This window comes from Panthera tigris, chromosome C2, assembly GCF_018350195.1.
Source record: "Panthera tigris isolate Pti1 chromosome C2, P.tigris_Pti1_mat1.1, whole genome shotgun sequence".
Taxonomy (NCBI): Eukaryota; Metazoa; Chordata; class Mammalia; order Carnivora; family Felidae; genus Panthera; species Panthera tigris.
Genome location: NC_056668.1, coordinates 39999520 through 40026948, shown reverse-complemented (window position 1 = coordinate 40026948; position 27429 = coordinate 39999520). Strand labels below are relative to the sequence as shown.

Here is a 27429-nt window from a genome sequence, read left to right as displayed (position 1 = left end):
AAGCCATCAATCAAGAGTTTATTCTTCAGAGCACTGGCAGCCATTGTCTGATCTACTTCCCTCTTTTACAAACTGATGGCTATTTCACCTGGCACAATCTTTTCATCTTAAAAATTATTTTTAAGTGTATTTATTTGAGAGAGAGAGAAAGAGAGAGAGAGAAAGCACAAGCAGGGGAAAGGCAGAGAGAGGGAGAGACAGAATTCCAAGTAGGCTCCATGACATCAGCACAGAGCCTGATGCGGGGCTTGAACTCATGAACTGTGAGATCATGACCTGAGCTGGGATCAAGAGTCAGATGCCCAACCGACTGTGCCACCCAGGTGTCCCAATATTTCCATCATTAAAGTGCCTTTGAATGAGTACACCATACGGTGAATCTGGGTTCTTCCTTTCATCATGAAGAAACTCTCCTGCAGAAAGGTGTGGGTAGCCATATTTTAGATCATTGGTTTACTATCAGAAGACTGTGACTCAGGAACAGTCAGCTGGATACATAGCACAAGGCTACAGAGCTTCCATGCCCTCTCCTGTCAAGTGTCTCCCCCTGGATCCATTTCTAGAGATTATGGAGAATACTTCTTGTTTTTCCCTATGAAGAATTCATTATCTTCATTCCCAGGAAGAACAACTGATTTTCCTTAGGGAACCATTCCTCTTTACTCCTTTTCCCTGTGATTCAGGAGACGTTGGCCATGTACTCTTAGCTTTTACACTGTGAACATGCCTCAGGTTGGCTAATCAAAATATTGCAATGATGCTCAATATCAGGAGTTTTGCTGGACCTATTGGAAAAAAAGGTTTTCTGTTATGTTGGTATTGCTAGGCTAGTAAAATATAAAGCTTGGAGTTGTGCCTATTTCTATAAAGATAATGAAGGCTTGATAATGAAGCTATCAGAGGAAAGCAGAGCTGAGAATATGGAGAAACACTAAGCCCTTGTGACATTGTGTGTGACTTTAAACTCATGGCCTATTCAGTTATGTAAGTCAAATTCTTTTTATTAACAAATACTTTATTAACAGGGGATAGTTTGATTGGATTCCTGATATTGCAACTAAAAAAAAGGCCAAAATAAAAAACATAAGAAATATCAAGTGTTGGTGAGGATGTGGAGAAAAAGGAACCCTCATGCACTATTGGTAGGAATGCAAACTGGTACAGCCACTGTGGAAAACAGCAAGGAGGTTCCTCAAAAAATTAAAAATAGAAATGCCATCTGATTCAGTAATTCCCTTACTATTTACCCAAAGAAAACAAAAACACTAATTCAAAAAGATACATGTACCCCATGTTTATTACAGCAATATTTACAATAGCAAAGGTATGGAAGCAAGCCAGGTGTCCATCATTAGATGAATAAATAAAGAAATGTATGTATATATACATACACACATATACATACCTACAGAAATATTACTCAGGCATAAAAAAGAATAAAATCTTATCATTTGAGACAACATGCATGGACCTAGAGGGCATAATGCTAAGTGAAATAAGTTGGTCAGAGAAAGACAAATACAATATGATTTCACTCATATGTGAAATTTAAGGAAAAAAAAAAACAAGGGGAAAAAAGAGACAAACAAAAAAATGACTCTTAAATACAGAGGAAAAACTGGTAGTTGCCAGAGGGAAGGTAGGTGGGGGATGGGTAAAGCAGATAAAGGGGTTTAAGAATACACTTCCCTTGGTGAGAAATATATAGAATTGCTGAATCACTCTATTGTACGCTGAAAGTAATATAACACTGTATGTTAATTATACTTGAAATAAAAAAGAATGAGATAGCATAAAAATAGCATAAAAAGGTGCTACTTAATGCATTGATTTTAATTGTATGAAATGCTTTCCCTATAATCTACAAAGTATCATTTTGTTGTAATGATACTGTATTAATAATTCAAAGTTAAAAGTCATCATCATTAATTTATAATTATAGAGCTAAGGATAGGAATGAGGAAATACTGGAGTCCCAAAAGGATCGCAAATTACTTGCGTATAGTGCTGTCAGGTTCTCAGAGATGGGGGCATTGCAAATATAGCTTGGAATTATAATTCGATGGACTATATTAACATATCGATGAATATCAGTCCTTAATAAGTTGCAAACAGGTTAAGTTTAAAGTATTAAGGAATTCTGTAGCTTCACCTTAATTCAGCATTTACTGAATATTTCTATTATCCAACGCAAATGACTCGTTCTTTTGTTCTTTTGTTCTTTCGTTTTGTTTGAACAAAACAAACCCCTTGTGGATACCAAAATGTTTCCAAATAGTTATATGGCTCACTATGGAAAACAAATAAAATCTTCAGAGAATTATTATTTACTAGGACACACTGTTGTGTGACTCAGCACAAAAAATAAAAACTAAAAGAGGAAATGGTCTTCTCCGTATTAAAAACAATCACGTCAATGGGAGAGACAATCTTTTTGCTAACAGTACTTTTATGAGGACATTGAGTTAATTCAGAACCTTAGTTTTCTGTGGTAATAATGGAATTACTGCGTTCTTCCTAAAGTTGTGAGTTGGTTGCACAGAATCACAAAGACTTCCAAAAGAAGCTAAGCGCTAGTATGGAACCCATCTGACCAAAGGGGCAGTATATCGACCCACAGACAATACAATAGGTGTTGACCTGCTTTGCTGATAGTAAGGGGAAATCAATGATATTTACTTTTCTGCTGGCTAGAATCTGGAGAATAATCAGAACAAGCAGTAAAGGTGTTGGTTTGGGTTTAGTGCTTGTGCCCATAAAATTATCAAGCTAGGATCCTTCACACTGGTGTGCTACAACTAACGCAAAGGTCTGAAAGTGCCCTGAGGAATGTTTCTCATTTGCGTTAGAAGGCTCATTCCCAGAGAATACAGACCAGGTAACAAGTGCTCTGGGAAAGACTTATTCATGGGGAATCAAATGGGTCCCACTAATGGTTCAATTTACTTCTAATTTGGATCTCTCTTTAGGAGAATGTATGATCTAGTCATAGATGAAGTTCATGGTAGGAAGGAATTTGGTTTCAACTTAAGAACTGGGAAACGATAGTCTTTTTGAATCAGTTCTGAAAGGAAGAACAGAAAATTGAAAAATAACCAAAACATTGCTAATTGCTTAATATGCGTGGTTTATTGACTTCTAAACTATTTGAAATAGATATCAAATACTGCATAACTGTATAAATTTGGCAGAGAGAGATTCTTTAAGTAGGGAAAGCACTGTATCTGCTTATGTGGTAGAGTACCAATGTATTTGTGTGTGTGTGTGTGTGTGTGTGTGCATGCACGCATATGTGTATACATACACAAAAGTATTATGCTTACCTTATGTGTGTATGTATATGTATACATCTGTTTACACACACTCACACACAACATCTTACAGTTCTAATTTAGGAATTCAATCATTTATCACATGGAGTTTACTGATTAGAGGACTCCTACTTTGGGTTTTACATCCAAATACACCATCTCTATCCCAGAAATAAAATCACTGAATTAGGAACATGATTAGCTAATTTGTAAGAGGATATTCGTCCTACTAAGTAGTTACTTGCCATATATAAAACAAAATATCCTCCTGAGTTTAGCAGCCAATCTATATATTTTTCAAAAATGGAACAAAATAACTTTCCTTTCATCAGAATTTAGCATGTGAACTCTGATTCCTAAACTACTTATTTAAAATGTAAGTAGGGGTGCCTGGGTGGCTCATTTGGTTGAGCATCTGACTTTGACTCAGGTCATGATCTCACCACTTGTGAGTTCGAGCCCTGTGACGACAGCTCAGAGCCTGGAACCTGCTTCAGATTCTGTGTCTCCCTCTTTCTCTGCCCCTCCCCCATTTGCACTCTGTCTCTCTCTCTCTAAATAAATAAACATTAAGAAATTTTTTTTAAGTGTAGGTAGATTTTTTTTCTGATTAAAAAGATAAGAATCTGTGTATAAGTGCAAGCTTTATAACAATATACAGAGGATTTATTTTTAATGCTTTATAGAGTGCAGGGGTTATCTGCATTGTTTGTTGAAATACTATCTTCTTGATCCCAGCTCAGAGGTTCTGATCCAGTAGGTCAGGAAGGAGGCCAAGAAATATACTTTTATTTTAACAGGTAGATTAGGGTGTTTTGATGTAGTAGGCTCAGGGCAAACAGTTAAGGCTTTTATTTTTATTTTTTCCTTGTTGCAGTTTGAGAACATTCTAGACACCTAAGAGAGGCAGAGCCCTGTTCACTCTATATGCTTTGATCTAAATATAACTCTCAAAGAAGCAGAGTTTACCAGTGGAAACAACGACAATTTTCCAAACAGTTTACAGCCAGGATAAAGAACACTGCAGACAAAGATAAACTGTTATCTTTGCAACTAAAAAAAGTCTAAAGATGCAAAAATCTCTCATACATGGCCTTTCCTTAACAGCTAAAGAAAAAGTGTTGTTGATTCAGACTCTCACATCCTAAAGAAGAATGTTCAGGTAAGAGAATGGTGATTTCAAAACACTTAAACCCTGTCACACAAGTCTGAAGTTTGCCAGTTTGAAGACAAAAACAAAACAGCAAAGAAAATAAAACTTTGCAAATATTTTCTGTATTCATCCAACATCCAAAGGCTTTTTATTCCTGGGACTCTTGATAAAATTTTCAAAGATCTCAAATATAACTTTCAAATATCATTATTTTGCTATAATATCAATTCTTGATAATGTCAAATGTGAAACCCTGGGGTGATTTGAAAAAGGTTTGCCTTGGAGCACCTGGGTGGCTCAGTCGGTTGAGCGGCCGACTTTGGCTCAGGTCATGATCTCACGGTCCGTGAGTTCAAGCCCTGCGTCGGGCTCTGTGCTGACAGCTCGGAGCCTGGAGCCTGTTTCGGATTCTGTGTCTCCCTCTCTCTGACCCTCCCCCATTCATGCTCTGTCTCTCTCTGTCTCAAAAATAAATAAATGTTAAAAAAAAAAAAAAAAATTAAAAAAAAAAAAAAAAAAAAGAAAAAGGTTTGCCTTGATTCCGCAAAAGAGACAAAAGTTTTTGCCTTGAGGGGGCACCTGAGTGGCTCAGTCAGTTAAGTGGCTGACTCTTGATTTTGGCTCAGGTCATGATCTCAGCTACCGAGTCCCCCCCCCCCAACACACACACTCTCTCTCTCTCAAAATAAATAAATAAACATTAAAAAAAAAGAGGACAGGCTTATGACATTAGAGTCTGTAATCCTTACTGACTGTGTGACCTTGGGCAAGTCACTTAGTCTCGCTAATTCTCAGTTTCCTCACAGGGATGACAGCAGTACCAATCACTGTTAATAATAACAACAGTACAAGGAGATGATTTTAGTACGTTGCTCATGTGGTTATGAAGAATACAATCATCCCTACATAGTGTAAGTATAATTTTCAAAAAGTTAACAACATGACTCATTTACAAATATATGTTAAATATTTGTCAAAGATTTTATTCAGTGTGCTAATTAATGGATAAGCCAATCAGATGGCAAGGCTGACCCATAGCATTTTGAGGATCTGGGTATTTATAGTCATTTTGAAACATTATTAGTACAAGATCTAGGTAAGATTTAATACTGATTAATGTTCTATGGAGTAATAATCTATGCCAGTTGGGTTTATTTTGTTCCTGGACAGAAATTATTTCTGTGTTAGAAAAATATCTGCAAAGTAACATGTAACTAAGTCTGGACTTTTCCTCAGCAACAGTGAATTTAACAAAGCATATTCTCTAGATTATTAAATAATTTGGAGTATGCCTGTTAGATATTAAAAGCATTCTCTCTTGTCTTGTTTATATAATTTTTATTAATATCCTTTAAGGGACAAGGACCCTATAAAACTTAGCTACTAATATTTTTATCACTATTATACTTTATAGGTCAAAATGTTTGTGCACCACAACTAGGTTATCACTTTTCTGTATCATGCTTATCCATCATAACAGAAAATTCCTCTCATATATATAAGAACATCTAAAGAGTTATTCCTGAGGTCACACAATGTGCCAACAACTTGCAGGAAACAGCAACAACAACTTGCAGGAAACAGCAGGATAACTATGGATTTACTGTATATACTGTCCAATGGATTGATTGTTTCTTCATTCAATTATTGATTGAATGTCAGACACAGAGAATGCTGTGCTGAACAGGACACAGTCTTTCTTTTATGAAACTCTATCTCAAATGTATACATAATATTTATTTAAAATCCATTTCTACTTCAAATGTGCCATACACATTGATTAGAAAAACAACCAGGGAAAAGCATTTTTGTGAAGTGACACCAGTTTTTACCCAAAAACTTTTTTACACAACCTGAATTGTCTGGAGCAAGTCCATCAGTCTCCTAATTCAAGACATAGGTGGCAACATAACATCGGTGCTCACCTTTCCAGCTCTCTACTGCATGGTCACTTGTTAAAAATCCAAAATAGTTTTTTGTATTTAAAAAAATAAAGCAACCAAAATTTAGTGAGGTATCACTTCACTGTGTTTTCATTAAATAGATCCTCTCAAATCTATTGTGCTTCTATTAGTTTCAAGGTATTTGGTTTCTCGATAAAGAAAAATTTTCCATACCCAAGAGAAATCATGAGAAATTAATATATTTATGATGACAAACCAGAGCGTAATAAAATGAGCTAATGAATAATAAAATTGCACCATTATAACACATATCATTTATGTTATGACCAAGAAGAGTCCTGCTGTTCTGAAAATATATCTATGTGCATATGTTGGTGGACTCTTTGCTATTCTTCATACACTTCAGTGAGTCCATACACATGGGCATATTTTAGTATTTAAACACACACACACACACACACACACACACACACACACAGAAGAATTAACACATAATAAATAGATTTTACTCTATGCCATGGTTATGAGGAAAGCTATTTTATCTTTTCTCCAAAAATAATATATGCAAGGACATACAGTTTTGCACATCACTTCAAGGGGATTACAATCCCTCTAGAATTATATTCTAGGGTAACAAATACACTACAAAAATTATGTCTACATTAAATATTTAAATGCTCAGGGAGAATTTTTTTATATGCTCTGCCAAGTTATTTTCAAAATAAAAAATTCATTTTTATATTTATAATATGACTCCATTTATTTTGCAAATAAGACTAAAAGTTAAGTTTTGCTTAAATTAGAGGAATACCATCATATATATTAGACTAATGATGACTTGGGGGTTAAACAATTTTTTTAATGCTTATTTATTTTGAGAGAGAGAGAGATAGAGAGCAAGCAGGGGAGCGGCAGATCAAGAGGGAGAGAGAGAGAATCCCAAGCAAGTTCTGTGCTGCTAGTGCAGAGCCCCACGCAGCCTCTATTTCATGATCCAGAGGATCGTATCCTGAGCAGAAATCAAGAGTTGGATACTTAAGCGACTGAGCCACCCAGGTGCCTGCCTATTTGTTTAGGCATATCCAACAAATTACTTAGGCTTCGTTTGATAATTTCAGTGCTGGCTTTCAGATTCTGCATGTTACATACAAATAAAGAATGTTAACTTATCCTCAAATGATTGTAAATAAAAAATGAATATCCCTTTAGAAATTAGTGGATAATTCTCACGAAGTCACACAACCAAACTATTAGAGTTTGGAGACAAAACCGAAGTCGTGAAATAGGCAGAAGGAAGTGCTGGTGAGCCTGTGGAGGAAGTTGTCAGTGGTTGCTGCTGGGTTTGCTGGACTGTACTGGCTGGCTGGGTGGTCAGTCTTTTCAAAGGAACGGGAGAACCAAACATAGCCTCAGGACAGATCTTTCTGGTTTTTTTGTTTGTTTGTTTGTTTGCATGCTGGCTTGGCACCACAAATAAAAACTATTACTTATCTACCTTTGAAATGGGACCACATCTACAAATGATTTTCTGTTGATAAAAAGCACTTGAAAAAAAACACGTTTTCTTTTTCTCTGTTTTGTTGTTTAGGAAGGAATGGACTCGAGACAATATGAAATAATTATTTTACTCTTTGATCCAGAAAGTTGGATCAAAGATATTAATGATAAGAGATGATCCTTTCCAGAAAATTCACACACTCAAAATGTTTTGCATTTAGTTCTTAGAATGTCCATTGTTATAATAAAACCAAAATGAAGATTTATTTTATTTTAAATTTTCAAGGGCTAGATATGAATTTTGTCATTGACTCAAGTCCTTTTGTTTCTGATTTCAATCTTTTCTGGCTACTCTGTATTGAGTGCCTAATTTACTATTGATCAACCCCTCCTCTGTGGGTAAGGTGTCAAATAAAGAGGCAGAATCCACACAAATTAATTCTCAACTCCGAGCAATGTTAAGTGTTAAGAAACTCATTGGGGACAAAGGTTTAATGTGCTCTTTAAAATAAAATTTTGGATTATCTATAGGTTTCAATTTTCCATTCCCCATTGTTACAGACATTGTATTCAAACTGAATTTGTTAGAAAATTCCTTTTAAAGTAATGAAAAGGGGCTAAAGATATTCTTATCTTTCCCCAGGCATGAGACTAATATTTTTTAATGCTTAACTAATCAAACTTGAATGACACTCTCCACTCGTGTTCTGTCAAGAAGTACAAGTTCCCCACTGTCAGCTATTTTACGAAGTAGGTACTTGAAAATTCTCATACACAAGACCGAAGACTGTAGAGATATAGATTACCTTCCAAATTTCTCAAGAGATGGGACAAAATTTATTAAAAGATCTTAAAATAATGTAAATAATATATCACATATACAGAAAGAGACAGTACATATATGGAAAGAGACAGTACAATTACCCTCCCCCCCCTCAGATAAAATTAGAGAAATCTTCAAGCCTTCTAGATCTGGTCTAGATCTACCATAGAGTAGGCTTACCGGCTATATGTTCAAATGCTCTGCTCTCTCTGACCTTCCCCTTAGTGGTGAAGACTCCATGCAGAGAACCATAGAATTTCATTAAGTTATCCCAGGAGAGAAGGATACAGATTCTGGATGAGTGTGATTTCTTATGGCCTGGCTGTCTTGAGGTTAAATGTGTATAATAGCTGGATGCTGGTTATTACCATATCTCCTCATCCTTTTTCAAGTAAGGAGTTTCTCTCAGGGCTATCATGGTAAATATACTTTGGTGCACCATTTTGTAATATAAAATAAATTTGGGAAGAAAAAGGAGAGTGCTTATTTTGAAGGCTGATGAAATTATGCTCCATTGTTTTCCAATTTCTTTATCTAATAAATTGACTAAAATAGAATTAATTTTTCTAAAGATTTGATATTTTGTTTGAAAAAGGCTTTGAAATATTTCAGCTTAAAGTCTCAATTGCAGAATGTTATTTTCATACAAATGAGAAAAGCACACATACTAAAGTATTTATCTAGATTTTTAAATCTTGATGTTCAGGAGTACATGAAAATAGATTTACATAAAAATCATATTTGTTTATGACATAGGGTAAAAAATGGTAGTACAGTTTGACAAATAAAATCTTGGAAAGAAATTTTTAAATAGGTAAGGGCAATAGGAAAAATGATAATAACACCTTCCATTAGCCAGTAATTATTTATGGACCTTTAAGCATATTGTAGGTGCTGTGGTACTACCTCTCTTCAAACAGTTTATTTGATAGTGGGGAAGACAAATCGTACATAAACAGCACAAATATGACAAGATGCATACTTACAGAGACATACGAAAGTTCAAGGGGAATACTAAGCTGAGAAAAATTGACTGAGATGAGGCCATGGCTGACAAAGTTTTCTAAAGGACTTTAGCAAAAACTATCAGGCATTAGCCAAACATATAAGCACAAGTGAGGATGGGCATTCTAATCAGAGAGACTGGTCATGTGGGCACAAAGGAATGAAAAAAGATGAACTTTATGAGAAAGCCAAACAGTGAAAAAGAGTGAGCGTCAGAACTGAGTTTGGAAAAATGTGCAAGAGTAGGATAGAGAAGGCTAAAAAATCTGTACTTTTGTTTCTCATCTAAAAAGAGTCATTGATGTATATATCAAAACAAGAAGACAGCATGAAGGGAAATAGTTTCCAGCTATTCTAGAATGAGGATTTTCAGAAGCATAGAATGAAACAGTTTCCCTGAGACAGAATAGGGTCTCATTAGGTCCCATTATCTTTGTTGAGAAAAAAAGGAAATCCTTGCTACTCAAAAGAGATCAGTACAAGAGGCCTAGGAAACAATGCAGGGTTTCTGCAAGTGTGTTGTGGGTAACATACGATGGTGCCCAGAGTGGCAGGAAAATGCAGTAAGAGAACTAGCATCCGGTGAGCATCCAACACACGTCAGGAAATATCTTTAAGTAACACCATCTTATGTAGTTTTCACAACAACCCTATGAAGTGTGCACTACTATCTCAAAGTCACATATGGTTAAATTAAGTTCCAGAGAGGTGAACTTGCCCAAGATGATACCACTGGTAGAGGCAGAGACAGGATCTGAAGCCCTACCTGTCTGATACCACCTCTTAACACTCTTTTTGTAGAATCTCCTACCTCAAAGTAGAATCTCTGCAACCCACCATTGCCAAATCTTACTGCCTTGCAGGGAGAAGGCTTTGGGACATGACCCTGAGCTAACTTTGGTTTTACGGGGAAGGTGTGGTACAGCCAGAAACCAGGTCAATACATCTCTGTGAGGCTAGAATGGGTCAATCTTTCAAAGAGGTCACAGTTCAAGACAAAAAGGAGTAGGTGCCAGAGATATTTTGTAAGCAGAACTGAGAGGATTTGGTAACCCAGCTGATATATGAAATGAAGGAAAGCTGGGCATTAAGAAATGAATCTTCTGGCTTGAGAGAGTAGATAAAAGAAGGTAACTTCAACCAACATATAGAATATGGGAGGAGGTATAAACTCCATGATTAGAAGTTTAAATTTGACCTGAAAAAAAAGAGACATACTTCAGTAATTATTCAAATAAATTCAAGAGAGAAAAACCAGAGATTTTACAACAGCACATTTCATACATCTCCTGGTAGTTAATTTATTGCAAGCCCGAGCAAATGAACACTATAGTGGACTATAAAATTCATTATCAGTCAGGTCCAGAGAACTCTGAGGGTTATTATCTGGGATCATTTAAAGATATCAAATGCAATTTTAGGATCTGAAGCAGACATTACTTTTCTGGTAAGAGATATGTAAATGACACTGCAAAGTTAATCGATTAAGGGTATTGTCTGAAAAGTTGTTAGGGCAAATAAGACATTTGAAGAGTAGAAAAACAGATTTACCACCATGGCACATTTTTATGTGCCTTAGCTATTGCACAATTTGAAAGGATTTGGCATAATATTACTTCTTATGATCGCCATCATCAAGTCTGAACATCATGTTTGACTACGGGAGGAAAGATGAAATGAATTCCTAAGTATAAACATTCAGGATATAGGGAAGGAAGTTTGAGAGATGAAGAGTTCAAACAAAAACAAAAATGACTTTCTCTTTATTAGTTTTTAGAGCTTCCATTCTTACAGAATTAACTTGAGTTGAAAATAGGTAGAATTATTTCTTTGAATCAATACGATATTTTTGGCTCTCTGTATTCAAAAGGAATGCCAAGAATGTATTTCGTTAACAAAGAATGCATTTATGGAAGAACATCTAGCACACTGATGATCATGTGTAGCTATTAGTCTGATTCCCATGGATTCCCAGCCCGTTTCCACTGATGGATTCATACTATGGTTATGAATTCATTCATTCACAAGTATTGTGATAGGCAGCATTGTAGGTACGGATCTGTGAATAAAACTGGACAAGTCCTTTCCTAACAGGGGAGACAGACAATAAATAAACACATAAGTAGAAATATAATTTCCAAGAGGGCTTTGAGCTATGAAGAGTAACAAGTAAAAAGGCCTGTTTTACATAGATGAGTGAGCTTAAAATAATGGCCAGGGATCTGATCATATAGCATTTTACAGGACATGATAAAGTATATATATTACAGTAGAATCAATAGGACTTTTGCTGATGGACTAGATGAGGATGAGAAGGAAAAGGAGGGGTCAAGAATGACATCCATATTTTTGACTTAAGCAACCAAGGGTTTAGTAGCACTATAAGAAAAATAGGGAAAATTTGGGGAGAAACAAATTAGGTAGACTGAGAGGTTGATCTGGTGATCTGGAGATGTAGGTTGGACACACAAGGATGGTGCAGAGTCATGTGATAGCTAAGTCTAGAGGTCATGGGAAATTCAGGACTGGGACTATAATCGGAAAACATTGAAAAATTTTTCAGCCATGGGAACAGTTGAGACAATATGAATGTGGATAAAGAAGGGAAGAGGGCTGAGATTCCTGGAGCATTCCACCATCTGGAAAATAGACTGCATGGCAAGAGGCTTTTGCAACAGAACACCTCTGCTCTCTATGTTACTTCTCTGAAACTCAAACTGGCAATCCACTACAGCTTATAAATTGTTGATACTCTCTATCATAACTGTGAATCAATGCACTGGGAAACTAAAAGCCTTTTAAAAAGAATAGTAAGGAGAATGGGGACCACCAGGATTTCTAAGTCTAATATAGAGAATTACAAATTAGTACAAACTTAAAAGTATTTATGGGGAGCCTGGGTGACTCAGTTGGTTAAGCATCTGACTTTGGCTCAGGTCATGATCTCGTTGTTCGTGAGTTCGAGCCCCGCGTCCAGCTCTGCGGTGACAGCTCAGAGCCTGGAGCCTGCTTCAGATTCTGTGTCTCCCTCTCTGCCCCTCCCCCACTCAGGCTCTGTCTGTCTGTCTCTCTCTCATTAAAAAAAATTTAAACTTAACAGAAACCCATGGGGGAAGGGAAGGAAAAAAAAAGAGGTTAGAGTGGGAGAGAGCCAAAGCATAAGAGACTCTTAAAAATTGAGAACAAACTGAGGGCTGATGGGGGTGGGAGGGAGGGGAGGGTGGGTGATGGGTATTGAGGAGGGCACCTTTTGGGATGAGCACTGGGTGTTGTATGAAAACCAATTTGACAATAAATTTCATATATTGAAAAAAAAATTTTTAAAAATTTAAACTTAAAAGTATTTTTCACAGATGGTAACATTTTGGGTATCCATTTCACACACACACAGGAAATAGTTCATTTATTAAACAACTACTTCTAGCTTTGGAACTGTAGCTGACATGATACAGTATGCCAGGCTGTCTCCTAATAACTATTAAAATTCATATACACGGCAACAGAGTTACCTTATGATTACATTACTATCCTAAATAATAATATGCATTTCTATAAAACTTGATGTTTTATGAAACATTTTTTGATGAATTCAGACAACTGTATAAGGTTTGGAAAGTAAATATTATTATCATTGTTTTGCTAATAAGCACACTGTGATTCAGAGAGGTTGACTGATTTGAAGAATGTCATCCAGGTAGGAGTATATAACCTGAACAAGGAAGTTATGGCTCTTAATCTTTTGCTCTTCCCAGGATCCCACCATTTATTATGTAGTTTGATTTCTTATTTACACTTAGAATCAGAGGCATGTATAAGGGTTGTGCAGATTGTGTCCTGCATGGGTAATCTATGAATGGCTCCTTCACACTGGGCAGTAAGCAGCCTGAACAAGATAAGCAGTGACTGTGATTAAAATGATACTTTACTTTGACTATTATGTCAAATAGCCTCAGAAACATGGAGAGATAAGAGCTAAAAATGATTTGTCATTCTATTAGAGATAATTATAATCCCTCCAAATAATAAAAATGAAAAATTGAATTTTCCAAGTCTTGATGATTATTAAAATTCTTTGCTAAATCTGAAATTTTGCAGGTTTTCTTTCAGTATAGTATTTAATGTCCATTTTTCATTTTCTAGAAGCATTTCTCTTAATTCACTTTTTCTTTGATTCATGTTCACTTATTCAAGTGTTTTGTTAGCAACATTTCTAAGTTTCTACCTTATCTTCTTCCAGCAGGTTCTTAGACCTATTCTCCCCTCACCTTTAAACCTCCTGGCCACTAGTGAACCAATTAGTCAATGGTGGTGGCTTTTTCTGGAAACAGTACTCACGACTTTCATCCCCCCACTGCCATTTCTGCTTTTAGTTCCTTGATTTGCCACATTGTTTTCTTCATATTTTCCCTAACTTACAACTTATTTTTCTTCATGATTTGAATCTGAGAATGCTCACCATATTGTGATAGACCAAATGATCGGTTTTCATCACCACTCTGCCTCCTCAAGTTCCTGTTCTTGTGAGAAGTCCGCCAAAGGCTCACAGTCTACTTTAATCTCACTGGCTCTTCTTAGCTCATCCTTAAAAAAAAGAAAGAAAAAAAGAAACAAATGATTTCTTTTTTATTCTCTTGAAACTTTTTCGGCCAAAATACACGCTGACTTTGATGTACTGATGCAGCTGTAGCTCTTCCTCTGCTACCAATAGCCACTTTTTTCAAGTTTATTTATTTTGAGAGAGAGAAAAAGAGCAAGCAGGGGATGGGCAGAGAGAGAGGGACAGAGAGAATCACAAGCAGGTCCTGTGCTGTCAGTGGGGAGTCTCGATTTCATGAACCAGGAGATCATTAAGTGAGCTGAAACCGAGACTGAAGCTCAACCAAATGAGCCACCCAGGTGCTCCCCCATAGCCACTTTTAAGTGAAACAGGTTTAGAAGTCAAAGAAGAAGAAAAGATGTGTGTGTGTGTGTATGAATATAAACTGTAATAGCTGTGTTATGAAATGCATACTAACTAAATAAGGATATTTGGCTAGTTCTTTTTGTAATTAACATTTATCAATATCTACCAGACAATTAGAGAATCAATTAGAGAATTGCGAGCAAGTTTCATTATGACACTCGGGAGAATGGTCATATGACAATATGACATATTTATTCTACAATATTATGACAAAATTTATTCTACCTGGGGAGCAAAACTAGTGTTTACCAAATAACTGAAAGGCAATCACAAATATTTTGAGATTTGAGGGGTTATGTGAAAGCCCTTTTCTAGTAGGCATGGGACATCAAATTGTTAACATTTAATATGGAATAAGTTAGTAGCATACTACATGTCATTCTTTGTGGGACTAAGGGTAGAATACCATAAGATTGCTGGCTATGTTAGCTGGGGTCAACATCTCAGGGGAAAAAAAAGAAACTAATAATTTTGGGCTTTCCTAATTCATAGAGTTGATAAGAGAATCAAAGAAAATAATGTACTTGTACATACTTTGGAAGATATAAGGATTGTATAAATGTAACTTATTTTAAGCCTTTGGGTTACTCATTGGCAATCTTTCTACTGCTTGTCTAGATCAGTCAGGAAATCAATGGACATCACTTTCAGTTAAAAAATTAATTTTTTTGGGGCGCCTGGGTGGCGCAGTCGGTTAAGCGTCCGACTTCAGCCAGGTCACGATCTCGTGGTCCATGAGTTCGAGCCCCGCGTCAGGCTCTGGGCTGATGGCTCAGAGCCTGGAGCCTGTTTCCGATTCTGTGTCTCCCTCTCTCTCTCTGCCCCTCCCCCGTTCAAGCTCTGTCTCTCTCTGTCCCAAAAATAAAAATAAAAAACGTTGAAAAAAAATTAAAAAAAAAAAATTAATTGTTTTGCTTGACATATTCCATGAGTACATGGACTTTTGACTTGGTCATATTTAGCATCATTCAAAATAAATTTAAAATTTGATTAACTGGAGTTAGTATTCACATGGTCATGCAAAACTTACAAAACATAAATACTACTGCTAGTCAAATCTGTGAGACTTAGCCACTTCATTTTTGGTTTGTTCCATTGCCTTCAAGATAGAAAACTAGTAACATTAATAGGAACAAATTTATAATATTGATTTTAACCAAGTGTACCAGTATCAACTCTCAAACTCATTACTTAAAATTTACCTCTTAAATTTAAAGAATGTAAAAATACAACCCACCATTTTATGAAGTGCTATTAAGTAATTATTCTAAAACAACATATTATTATATTCCCAAGTATCTAATTGCATCTTTGATGGTATGTGACCATCTTATTACATATTTCTCTTAGAGACGGGCAGTAAGCAATGCATCCAATTCTCTGCATACAAGTATAAATCATGGTAAAGTGGTTCATAATTCTAGGAAACCAATGTTATTGAAATATTTACTCATGTCTATCTATTTTGCTTTTGTCTATCAGATTCTAAGATTTAGACTTGCTCATAATTACTACTTCCCAAAGTTGGGTTGAAGTATTTCTACTGCTCAAAAACAAATTAAAATATCCATATAGAAATGTAAAAAAGCAGAATGTTAAAGTTAAAAATTAAAATTATCACACACACACAACTATAATTATCAGTGCAAAATCCTTGAAAAGAGGTCCAGTAAGTTTGAATTAAATTTTTCACATTCAATAATAAATTTTTCCTAAATTTACTAAAGTCTGTAGTTTGTTAAAATTAAGCATAGATTTTGATTGAAATACTAATTAATATTAAATCTCATTTTAGGGAATTTATAAAATACAAAAACATTTAACTTCATATTAGCTAATATTCTTTTATTATCTTATATACATTAAAACTTTATGATCTTAAATGTTGGCATGATGGAGATACTGGTCAATATGAAGTTTTTTTAATCAATAAATAAGTTAATTTTCCAGTTTTATTTCTTTATACAACTTACCAAACCCAGCATAAATGGGTTGGGGGGGGGGGGAAATCAGAAGATATTTTGAAAAGAAAGAGCACTATAATGGTGATGTCAAAGAAAAAAAAGAAGAGAAAAAATAATAACAAAGAGTCTAGTTAAAATTAGGTAATTTACTAAAATACTAGCATTCTTCTATGAATTTAAATAATCCAAACTCACAAACCAGATAAAAAAATAAAACTGTCCTATAAAAATAAGCCAAAAACTAAAACAATTGACACAACGAGGTAAAAATATTCAAGAGCTGAGAATAAAATCTAATCATCTTATGCCAATTGGATTAGCAATTAAAATACTTATATGTACATCAGGTTGTGGAGAAGTGAACACAACCATACAAATTTACAGTGACAGTTGGTAAAATTCTTTTCAAAAGAACCTTGGCCATAAGCAACATGTCCCAAAAATGTTTATAACATCTGACTAGTAATCCCATTGCTGGAATTTATTATGCAGATATAATTTAAATGAAGTAAAATAGTACATGTATAAGACAACTCATTAAACTGTTTATAACAGTGAAAAACTCCAAGTAAACTCTCTTTGTTGTTCTATGGGTAACAAGAAGTTAAAGGATATTTTTCCTGCTCCCTAGAATTTTAGGCCAAAGCTGAAGACAGAAAGGCAACAAGAACCAATATATAACTTTATAAATCTAGCAATAAGGTTCTATAAATTTCAATAAGTTGTTGACGCTAGTCAAACTCCTGCAGTGCATACAGAGAGGATTCTAAAGGTACCTTATGCCACAGTCTGAATGTGTATGTCTCCCACAAATTCATTATGTTGACACCTAATCCACAATGTGATACTATTAGGAGGTGGACCTTTGGGAAGCCACTAGGTGACCAGGGTAAAACCCTCATGAATGGGATCACTAATCCCTTAAAAAGGAGGGCCCAGAGAGCTCTCTCTTCCCTTCCTCCCCTGGGAGGATTAGAAGAGAGGAGACAGCCATCCATAAACCAGGAAACAAACACACTAGCACCACATCTGTGAATACTTTGATCTGAGACTTCCTAGCTTCCAAGAACTGCAAGAAATAAATTTCTGTTGTTTGTAAGCCATCCAGTCTATGGTACTTTGTCATAGCATCCTGAACTAAGATACCCCATTATACTCTTCCCTCACATCTGGAGCTAAGATGGGACAGGTAAGGTTCCTAGTGATCAAAATTTAAGGAGGTACATACACAGCCCTGAGAGTAAATGCCTACTTAAATACTTTGCTTTAGACTCCTTTCCTGATTGGATTGGTTTAGCCTAGTGGCTCGATGGTATGTCTGTGTGATACATAAACAGGGGAAAGCATAGTTAGAGAGAGGCAGGGATAGGGAATAGGGGGCTGAAGAAAGGGTGGTGGTAGAGGAGTCTAAAAGCCACTATTTGGCACAAGAGGATTGCAGGTCTCCTGTGCATCAAGTGGAGGTCTGGGATGACATTTAGGTCTAATCTGTCATCTTCCACCATTCCTCCTGTTCTACAGATTCTTCTGCTTCTGGAGTTACCTTATTCTGTGAGCAGCCTTCCTGGTGTGGTTCTGGCAGAATGTCACAAATACAGAATCTTCCAGATTTTCTCTTGACACATAAAAAATATGCAACCTTGCTATGCTAAACAGAGGGTTTGACTCTTTACTATCACCTTGCCTTCAATCCCATTGCCTTGTACATGGATTATTTTTAGAGTTCTGTAGACTCTGTATCAATTGTTATCAGTACTGTCAATATTTGGGGGAAAAATCTGAAGATTTGTGTCTTACATATGCATGTACTTAGTACAGCTCTTTCTAGTTTCTCTCATTCATTCAGAGGGTTGTTTTACATCTACGCTAAGGTGTCTCTGGTGAGATCTCTTCAAACACGAAGCAATAAATATGTGCAGAATTCTCAGAGTTTTACTGCATTTGTATAATTCTTTAGAGCAACCAAAAATAAATCACAAGAACTCTTGTTTTCCTTCCTGATAATGGTGTCTCTTTGAGACCCTACAAAAGCAGCATGACATTTTGGAGGTTATCAGACAGTTTTCACGGAATATGTACTTGTCAATTAAACTTCTGACAAAGAATATCTTTCTACTAACTCTCTCGAATTTGACAGAGCTGTGCTTTATATAGCATAGCTTCATCAGCAACATGAGCAATAGTACCGAGGCGACATCTGCAAAATCAATGAATGATGAAAAATTTGATGCATATTTTAAAATATCTTAGTAATCTTATCCTTTGTATTAACTTTTTAGATTAAAACTTCCTTAAAAAAAACCAAACACTTCCTTTATGTTACTTGGAGTAGAGGCATCTGAAAGCTTGCCAGAAACAGAGGTCAAGTCACATTCCAGCTGTGCATCTCATTTATAAAATGTAGTCTAAGACAATTCAAAAAGCTATGTTGAATGAAGGCACCTGGGTGGCTCAGTTGGTTGAGTGTCCAACTTTTGATTTCAGCTCAGGTCATGATCTCAACCGTGGGGCCTGTTTTAGACTCTCTCTCTTGCTCTCTCAAATTAAAAAATAAATATAAACCATCTTATTAAAAAAAAAGCTATGTTGAACAAAGTTAATACCTCTTCTTTGATAGCATTCAGTTGCAGGGCTACCAAATCAGCAAAACTGATACTTTTCTGTACATTGGGAAATGTAAGAATTAGCATTTAGTTTCATTTGTGTCTCTGTGCAGGTGCCTGTATACATGGGTGTGGCTATTTGTAACATCAGAAGAACTGTGGACTCATAACATTCAAATTGGTCTACTTTGTGCATATACTTTTTGTTTATAAAAATATTTCTGTAATTCGTTTTCTTAGTTCGATATAACAATTTTGAAGTTTTAAGGAGGAAAAGAATTATTATAGTTCTTTTGTGGAAAATAATAAGAAGCCCAGGGAGTATTAATTCATTGAACTTTCATTTGTTTATTAAATATGCATTTGCTGATTTTTTAAACCTTATTTTTATCAGTAGTTACTGGGTACACAATAACTAGACATATTCCTTGCTTTTCAGAAGCTCATGACATGATGAGAGTGGGGGAGATATTTTTTTATACATAATTGCACATAAATACAATTCGTTCAACTATAAATACATACAAATAAGAGCTGTGAGAGGCCAGTAAGTTGAATAACAATTTCTAGAGAGACTCTAGGAAGATTTTATTGAGGCTGTGATTGCTAAGTGGCTCTTGGTTGAGAAATTTGGAATGGCAGGTTAATCTGGTTTAGAGATGAAGTTGAAAATGTAGACAGAGGCCAGACTGTGAAGAATCTTTAGATCGGGTTAAAGGTTAAAAGTACTTGATTTTTATCACTCTTCTACTCCCTTGCTTTTGCCACACCTATTGCCTCCCAAGTACTATCCAAAATATTAAACAACTTAACAAATTATATAAAATATATAACACTTATAAGTCAGAAAATCAGGAAAGTGTTGTTGTAGAAACTAATCAAAGAGAGTTTTAAGAAAGAGTTTCTGAAGCTAAAAGTATTAAGAATAAGTAGAACCACAAAAATTTGATTGAAGACGTACAGTATAAAAAGGAGTAAATTCTGACATCAATAACATAAAGTGTGAAAGGATAAAACTGTAAAGCTTTTGTATATGATTGAAGTTAGGTTGTTATCAGTTTGTAGCATACTGTTATAATTATAAGAAGTTTTGTGCAAGCCTCTTGGCAACCATGAAGAAAAAACCTACAGTAGATTAAAAAAGATTAAGAGAAAAGAATCAAGTATATTACTATCAAAAAACTTCACCAAATCACAAAGGAAGACAGCAAGAGAGGAAAATAAAAGAATTACAAAACAGACAGAAAACAACACAATGGCAATGGTAAGTCCTTTTCTATCAATAAATTACTTCAAATCAATCAAATTACTCACCAACCAAAAGATGTAAAGTCGCTGAATGGATGAAAAAAATTTCCAAATGAATGCTGTCCATAGGAGACTCAGTTTAGATTTAAAGATACACATGGAGTAAAGTGAAAGGATGGACAAATATAATCCATTCAAATGGTAACCAAAGGAAAGCAGCTGGCTATACTTAAGCCACACAAAACAGATTTTTAGCCAAAAATTGTCTTGAAAGACAAAATGTTTAGCAATATTATCAAAAAGAGTCAATTTCACCAAAAAAAAATAACGATTATAAATATACATGCACTCAACACTGGAGCACCTAGTACATGAAGCAAATGCTGACTGATTAAAAGAGAAATAGACAACAATACAATAGTAATAGACTTTACTACTCCACCATCAATAATGGAGAAAATCAATAAGGCAAAAGTTCATTTGAACAACACTAGAATAAATGGAACGGACAGACACATACAGAATGTTTCGCTCAACAGCAGAATACACATTCTTCTTGAGTGCATGTAGAACATTCTCCAAGACAGATTACATCCCAAGTCACAAAATGAATCTCAACAAATTTAAGGAGACTAAAATCATTCCAAGTATCTTTTCCAATCACAATGAAATAAAACTACAATAACAAAAGGAAAATGAGAAAACTCACAAATGCATGGAAATTAAACAATGTACTCTTGAACAACCATTGGATCAAAAAATAAATCAAAAGGGAAGTTAGAAACTATCTTAAGACACATGAAAATAAAAACATAACATACAAAAATTTACAGAATACAGCAAAGCAGTATAAAGAGGGAATTTTATGTCAGGAAATGTCTATATTAAAAAATAAGAAAGTTCTTAATTAAATAATTTAACTTTGCTCCTCAAGGAATTAAAGGGGAAGAACAAACTAAGCTCAAAGTTAGTAGAAAGAAATAATAAAAAACGATAAACCAACAAGTTGGGTTTTTTTTTGAAAAGATCAACAAAGTCTTTAGTTAGACTAATCAAGAAAAAAAGATACCACAGAAATGAACAGGATCATAAGAGATTATTACAAATAATTATATACCAATAAATTGGAAATGTAAAATAAATGGATAAATTCCTAGAAACACACAATACAATAAGACTGAATCAAGAAAAAATAGCATGAATCGATGAATAACAAATAAGGAAATTGAATCTGAAATAAAAAATATTCTATCAAAGAAAAAGTCCAGGACCAAATGACTTCACAAGTTAATTCCACCAAACATTAAAAAAAATAATACTCATCCTTGTTAAACTCATCCAAAAATAGAAGAAGAAAGAAACACTTCCAAACTCATTTTATGAGGCCGGCATCACCCTGATATCAAAGCCAATAAAGATACCATAAGAAAAGAAAACTACAGGCCAATTTCTCTGATAAATATGGATGCAAAATTCTTCAACAAATTCTTAGCCTACCAAATCAACAGTACATTACAAGGATGATACAGATGGACCAAGTGGGGTTAATCCCTGGTATGCAAGGATGGTTCAACATATGTCCATGAATCAATGTGATATACTGTATTAGAAGAATGAGGGATAAAAATTCCATAATAATCTCAACAAATGCAGAAAAAGCATTTCACAAATTCAACACACTTTCATGATAAAAACCCTCAACAAAATAGGTATAGAAGGAACTTACCTCAACACAATAAAGACCACATACAGAAAGCCCACAGCTAGTATCATACTCAATGATGAAAAATTGAAGGCTTTTCCTTCAAGATCTGGAACAAGGCAAGGATGCCTGCTCTCATCATTTTTATTCAACATAGTACTAGAAGTCCTAGCCAGGACAATCAGGCAAGACAAAGAAATGCAAGGAATCCAAATGAGAGAGGAAGAAGTAAAATTATTTCTGTTTGCAGATAACATGATCTTATATGTAGAAAATCCTAAAGATTACACACACACACACACACACACACACACAAACCCTCATTAGAACTAAAAAGTGAATTCAGCAAAGTTGTAGTATACAAAATCACCATATAAAAATTACATTTTTCTATGTACCAACAACGTGCTATCTGAAAAGAAAATTCTAACAACAATCCCATTGACAATAGGATAAAAAACCCCAAAATATTTAGAAATAAATTTAACCAAGAAGGTAGAGGACATGTGCACTGAAAACCATAAAATACTGATTACAGAAAAAACAGACACAAATAACTACAAAGACATTTTGTGTTATGGATTGGAAGAGTTAATATCATTCAAATGTCCATACTACCCAAAACAATCTGCAGATTTCAGTGCAATCCCTATCAAAATCCCAAAGTCATTTTTCACAGAAATAGAAAAACAATCCTAAAATTTATATGGCACAACAAAAGGTCCTATAGAGCCAAAGCAATTCTGTGCAAGAAGAACAAGGATGGAGGTATCATGCTTCTTAATTTTGAAATATATTACAAAGGTACAATAATCAAAATAGTATGGTACTGGCATAAAAACAGACATATAGACCAATGAAACAGAATAGAGAGCCCCAAAATAAAATCCACATATAAGTGTCACTTGATCTTTGAGAAAGGTGCCAAGAATACACAACAGGGAAAATACAGTCTCTTCTATAAATGGTGTTGGGAAAACTGAATATACACATGTAAAAGAATGAAATTGAACCTTTATCTTATACCATACACAAAAATTTGCTAAAACTGGATTAAAGACCTAAGCATAAGACCTGAAACACTAAAACTTCTAGAGGGAAACATAAGGAAAAATCTTTTTGACATTGGTTTTAGCAGTAATTCTTGGATAAGACATCAAAAGTGCAGGCAGCAAAAGCAAAAATAGGCAATTGGGACTATATCAAACTAAAAATCTTTCATAGCAAGAAAACAATAAAGAGAATGAAAAGGCAACCTATGGAATGGGAGAAAATATTTGCAAGTCATATATCTGATAAAGGTTTAATATCCAAAATACATAAGAGCAAAAGCAAACATAACAAACAAACAAACAAACAAAAAACCCTGGGCATCTGAATAGATGCTTCTCCAAATAAGGCATACAAAGAGTCTACAGGTATATTAAAAAGTACTCAACATTATGAATCATCAGGAAAATGCAAATTAAAACCAGAATAATACCATTTCACATCTGTTAGAATGGCTATTATCAATAAGACAACAGATAACAAATTTGTCAAGGATGTGGAGAAAAGGGAACCCTAGTGCACTGCAGTGGGAAAATAAACTGTTGTAGCCACTATGGAAACTGCATGAAGAGTACCTAAAAAATTAAAAACAGAACTACCATATAGTTCATCAATCTCATTTCTGGGTACCTATCCAAAGGAATTAAAATTATAATCTTGAAAATATAACTGCATGCCTATGTTCACTGCAGCACTATGCACAAAACCAAGATCAAAAACCACCCAAATGGATAAAGAATATATATATATATATATATATATATATATATATATATACACACACATATGTGTGTGTGTGTATGTGTGTAAATATATATATATATATATTTACACACATACACACACACACACACACAGTGGAATACTATTTATTCAGCCTTAAAAAGAAGGAAATTCTGCCATTCACAACAACATGAATAGACCTGTAGGATATTACCTTAATGGAAAAAGCCAGTCACAAAAGGATAACTACTACATGATCCTTTTTATATGAAGAATCTAAGATAGTCAAACTCTTATAAAGAGAGAGTAGAATGGTGATTGCCAGGGCTTAGGGGGAGGGGAAAACAGAGAGGTATCAGTCAAAGGGTACAAAGTTTCAGTTATGGGAGATGAATCCATCCTAAAGACATATTGAACAGCATAACACCTATTTATTTTTTAAATTTTTTAATGTTTATTTATTTTTGAGAGAGACAGACAGACAGAGCATGAGTGGGGGAGGGGCCGAGGGAGAGGGAGACACAGAATCCGAAGCAGGCTCTAGGCTCCGAGCTGTCAGCACAGAGCCCGATGTGGGGCTTGAATTCACAAACCATGAGATCCTGACCCGAGCTGAAGTCAGATGCTTAACCGACTGAGCCACCCAGGAGCCCAACACCTATATTAATAACACAGTACTGTATATTTTAAAATTTGCTAAGACGGTAGATCTTATGTTAAGTGTTCTTATTACCAAGAAATAATGAAGAGGTCAAGATAAAACTTTTGGAAGTGACAGGTATGTTTATGGCATGGATTTTGGTGACAGTTTCACAGACGTATACTTATGTCCAAAGATACCAAGTTGTATACATACTTTAAATATTTACAGCTTTTTACATGTGAATTTTACCTCAATGAAGTGGTTGTAAAAAAAAAGAAGTAACTTCTATAAATTATAGCAGATACTGCCAAGTGATAAGATGGGATGGAAGTTGAAGGTTGTTTTTGAATTTACCCATTTGGAGATCACTGGTGATTTCAGTAAGAACAACCACAGAGAATTATATCTCCCTAGCCACTCAACTAAGTCCTTCTCCTCCACTAGAATCATATATTTGCATATGTTGTTGTTTGCTTAACCACATGCTTTTGTCATGTTTCAAATTTCCTCAAGGCTTGGCTGTCTTCAAATGACACTGAAAAATTAATCCAAACTAAGTCATTGAGGGAGAGTAGATGGATTAATGTATTCCTCAAAGAAAACGTAGATAAAAATCCTGAAATAATTGCCTAGATAGCTTGTTTAATATACCAGAAAGGACAAAAACACCTTCAATGATATGCTGTAAAGAGGGAGGAAGTGAAATGCTAGGTTGGTCACTCTTGCTTCCATAAGGAAAGCTACTAAGACATTATCATCTGCTACTGAAGAATGATGCTTCTGTGTCTGCAGTAATCAATAGCTTCTAATTTTACATTTGGTGTAAAATTCAGTTAAGAATTTTAATTAGCCAATATCAAATAACTATAGGAATTTGTACTCCCCATCATGTAACCTCCCTGGTCAAAACTTTTCAATGTCTCTCTGCTGATAAGTTGTATAACCTTAAGTCATCTAATTTCAATTTGGCAGTAGTTTCCTTTTCCATAAAATGAGATGATGCTTTCTTTTTAGTATTGATTTGGGAATTAAACAGAAACATATGTAAAGCAGCTAATATAGTGCATGCATCTTCAAATATGTTAACTTCATAGGAAATGGAAAACCTCACATAGGCTCATTTGTTAATTAGGTACCAAGCTACTTTTGTAGTGTATCTCCTGATCCTACCCTGGGTCTAGTTTGCAACTGAAATACATTAGGTTACTCACTTTTCTGTTAAAAAAAAAATCTTTCAGGGGCACCTGGGTGGTTCAGTTGGTTAAGCATCCGACTTCAGCTCAGGTTATAATCTCATAGTTCATGGGTTCAAGCCCCACATCGGGCTCTGTACTGACAGCTCAAAGCCTGGAGCCTACTTCAGATTCTGTGTCTCCCTCTCTCTCTGTCCCTCCCCACTCCACTCTCTCTCTCTTTCAAAAATAAATAAAACATTTAAAAAATTTAAAAAAAGGGCAGAAGTTTTTATTTAAAAAATCTCTCATACTTCTGTGTCAATTCATATTTTTTTTTGTTTGATTCACTGAAAATACTCCAAATCTGACAATTTCTACTCACCAAAATCCTGCAACTATCATTTCAAATGATATGAGGTTAAGTCTCTCCTTTATGATAGCCAAAAGTTATTTTCTTCCATGAATTCCCATGACATATTATTCCTACCTTTTGCAGACTTGTATTTTTGTGGCAAATACCACAGGTTGATCCACTCAATACCCTTTTTACATTTTTTGTCTTCTATTTCTTTCACCAGAGAGGCTCCAAAATGATAAGCAACAGCATCAAGTTGTAAAGATTATCCGTGTGCCACGTGTCCCCTCAATTCCTCAAAGTTTTGTGTTTATTTTATTTTGACACTTCAGAAATGGAAAGGAAAACATGTAAGTAATTCTTCTCTTGCGGTGGTGTCTACATTTCTCAAGAATTTTCCCTCCTAGGGGCATCTGGATGGCTCAGTCGGTTGAGCACCTGACTTCGCTCAGGTCATGATCTCACAGTTCATACTGATCTCACAGTGCACTGACAGCTCAGAGCCTGGAGCCTGCTTCAGATTCTGTGTCTCCCTCTCTCTCTGCCCTCACCTGCTCATGCTCTTTCTCTCAAAAATAAACAAACATTAAAAAGAAAAGAATTTTCCCTCCTATATAAAAGCAATTTTTCAGGTTGCTACATAGGTGTGCCAACACTAGAGACATGACCATTTCCTTACTAATCATATTACATCAATTCTGACCTCATTTTACTACTTTCTAATGAGTTAGGACAGGAAATGAGTAGTACAGAAGATGGAGAAAAAAGTATTTAATATCTACTCATATATGAGCTACATTCTTACATATTATATCTTTTGGTCATCACAAGATGCTAGTGAAATAGGTTTTGTTATTCAGAAATTTACAGATGAATATATTAAGGCTTAGATAAATTAGGTAATTTTGCTAAAATCACACACTAAGTGATGGTGCAGGGATTCAAACCCATCAGTTTCTGGTCCTAATGGTCTTGATCACTTTGAATTGCATCACACTGCCTTGTTCCTTACTTTAAATATGAGAGTACCAGGTATAAAATATCCTTTGTTTTTACCAGTTAGATCTCACATAGCCTGGTAATCATTTTTTAAAATGTTATTAAGATTATACTAGTCTCCACACCCGAAAAACAAATAACCCAGTGAAGAAATGGGCAGAAAACATGAAGAGACACTTCTCTAAAGAAGACATCAGGATGGCCAGCAGGCACATGAAAAGATGCTCAACGTTGCTCCTCATGAGGGAAATACAAATCAAAACCACACTCAGATATCACCTCATGCCAGTCAGAGTGGCCAAAATGAACAA

General features: G+C 35.1%; 1 long non-coding RNA gene across 1 annotated transcript; it reads right to left on the bottom strand.

The window, feature by feature from the left end:
- Positions 1-552: 552 nt before the first annotated feature.
- Positions 553-26512, bottom strand: LOC122230609. Its single transcript, XR_006207616.1, has 3 exons — positions 26252-26512; positions 14150-14274; positions 553-785 (listed from the first exon to the last, which is right to left on the bottom strand). It is a non-coding gene; the product is annotated as an uncharacterized LOC122230609 (long non-coding RNA).
- Positions 26513-27429: the final 917 nt, after the last annotated feature.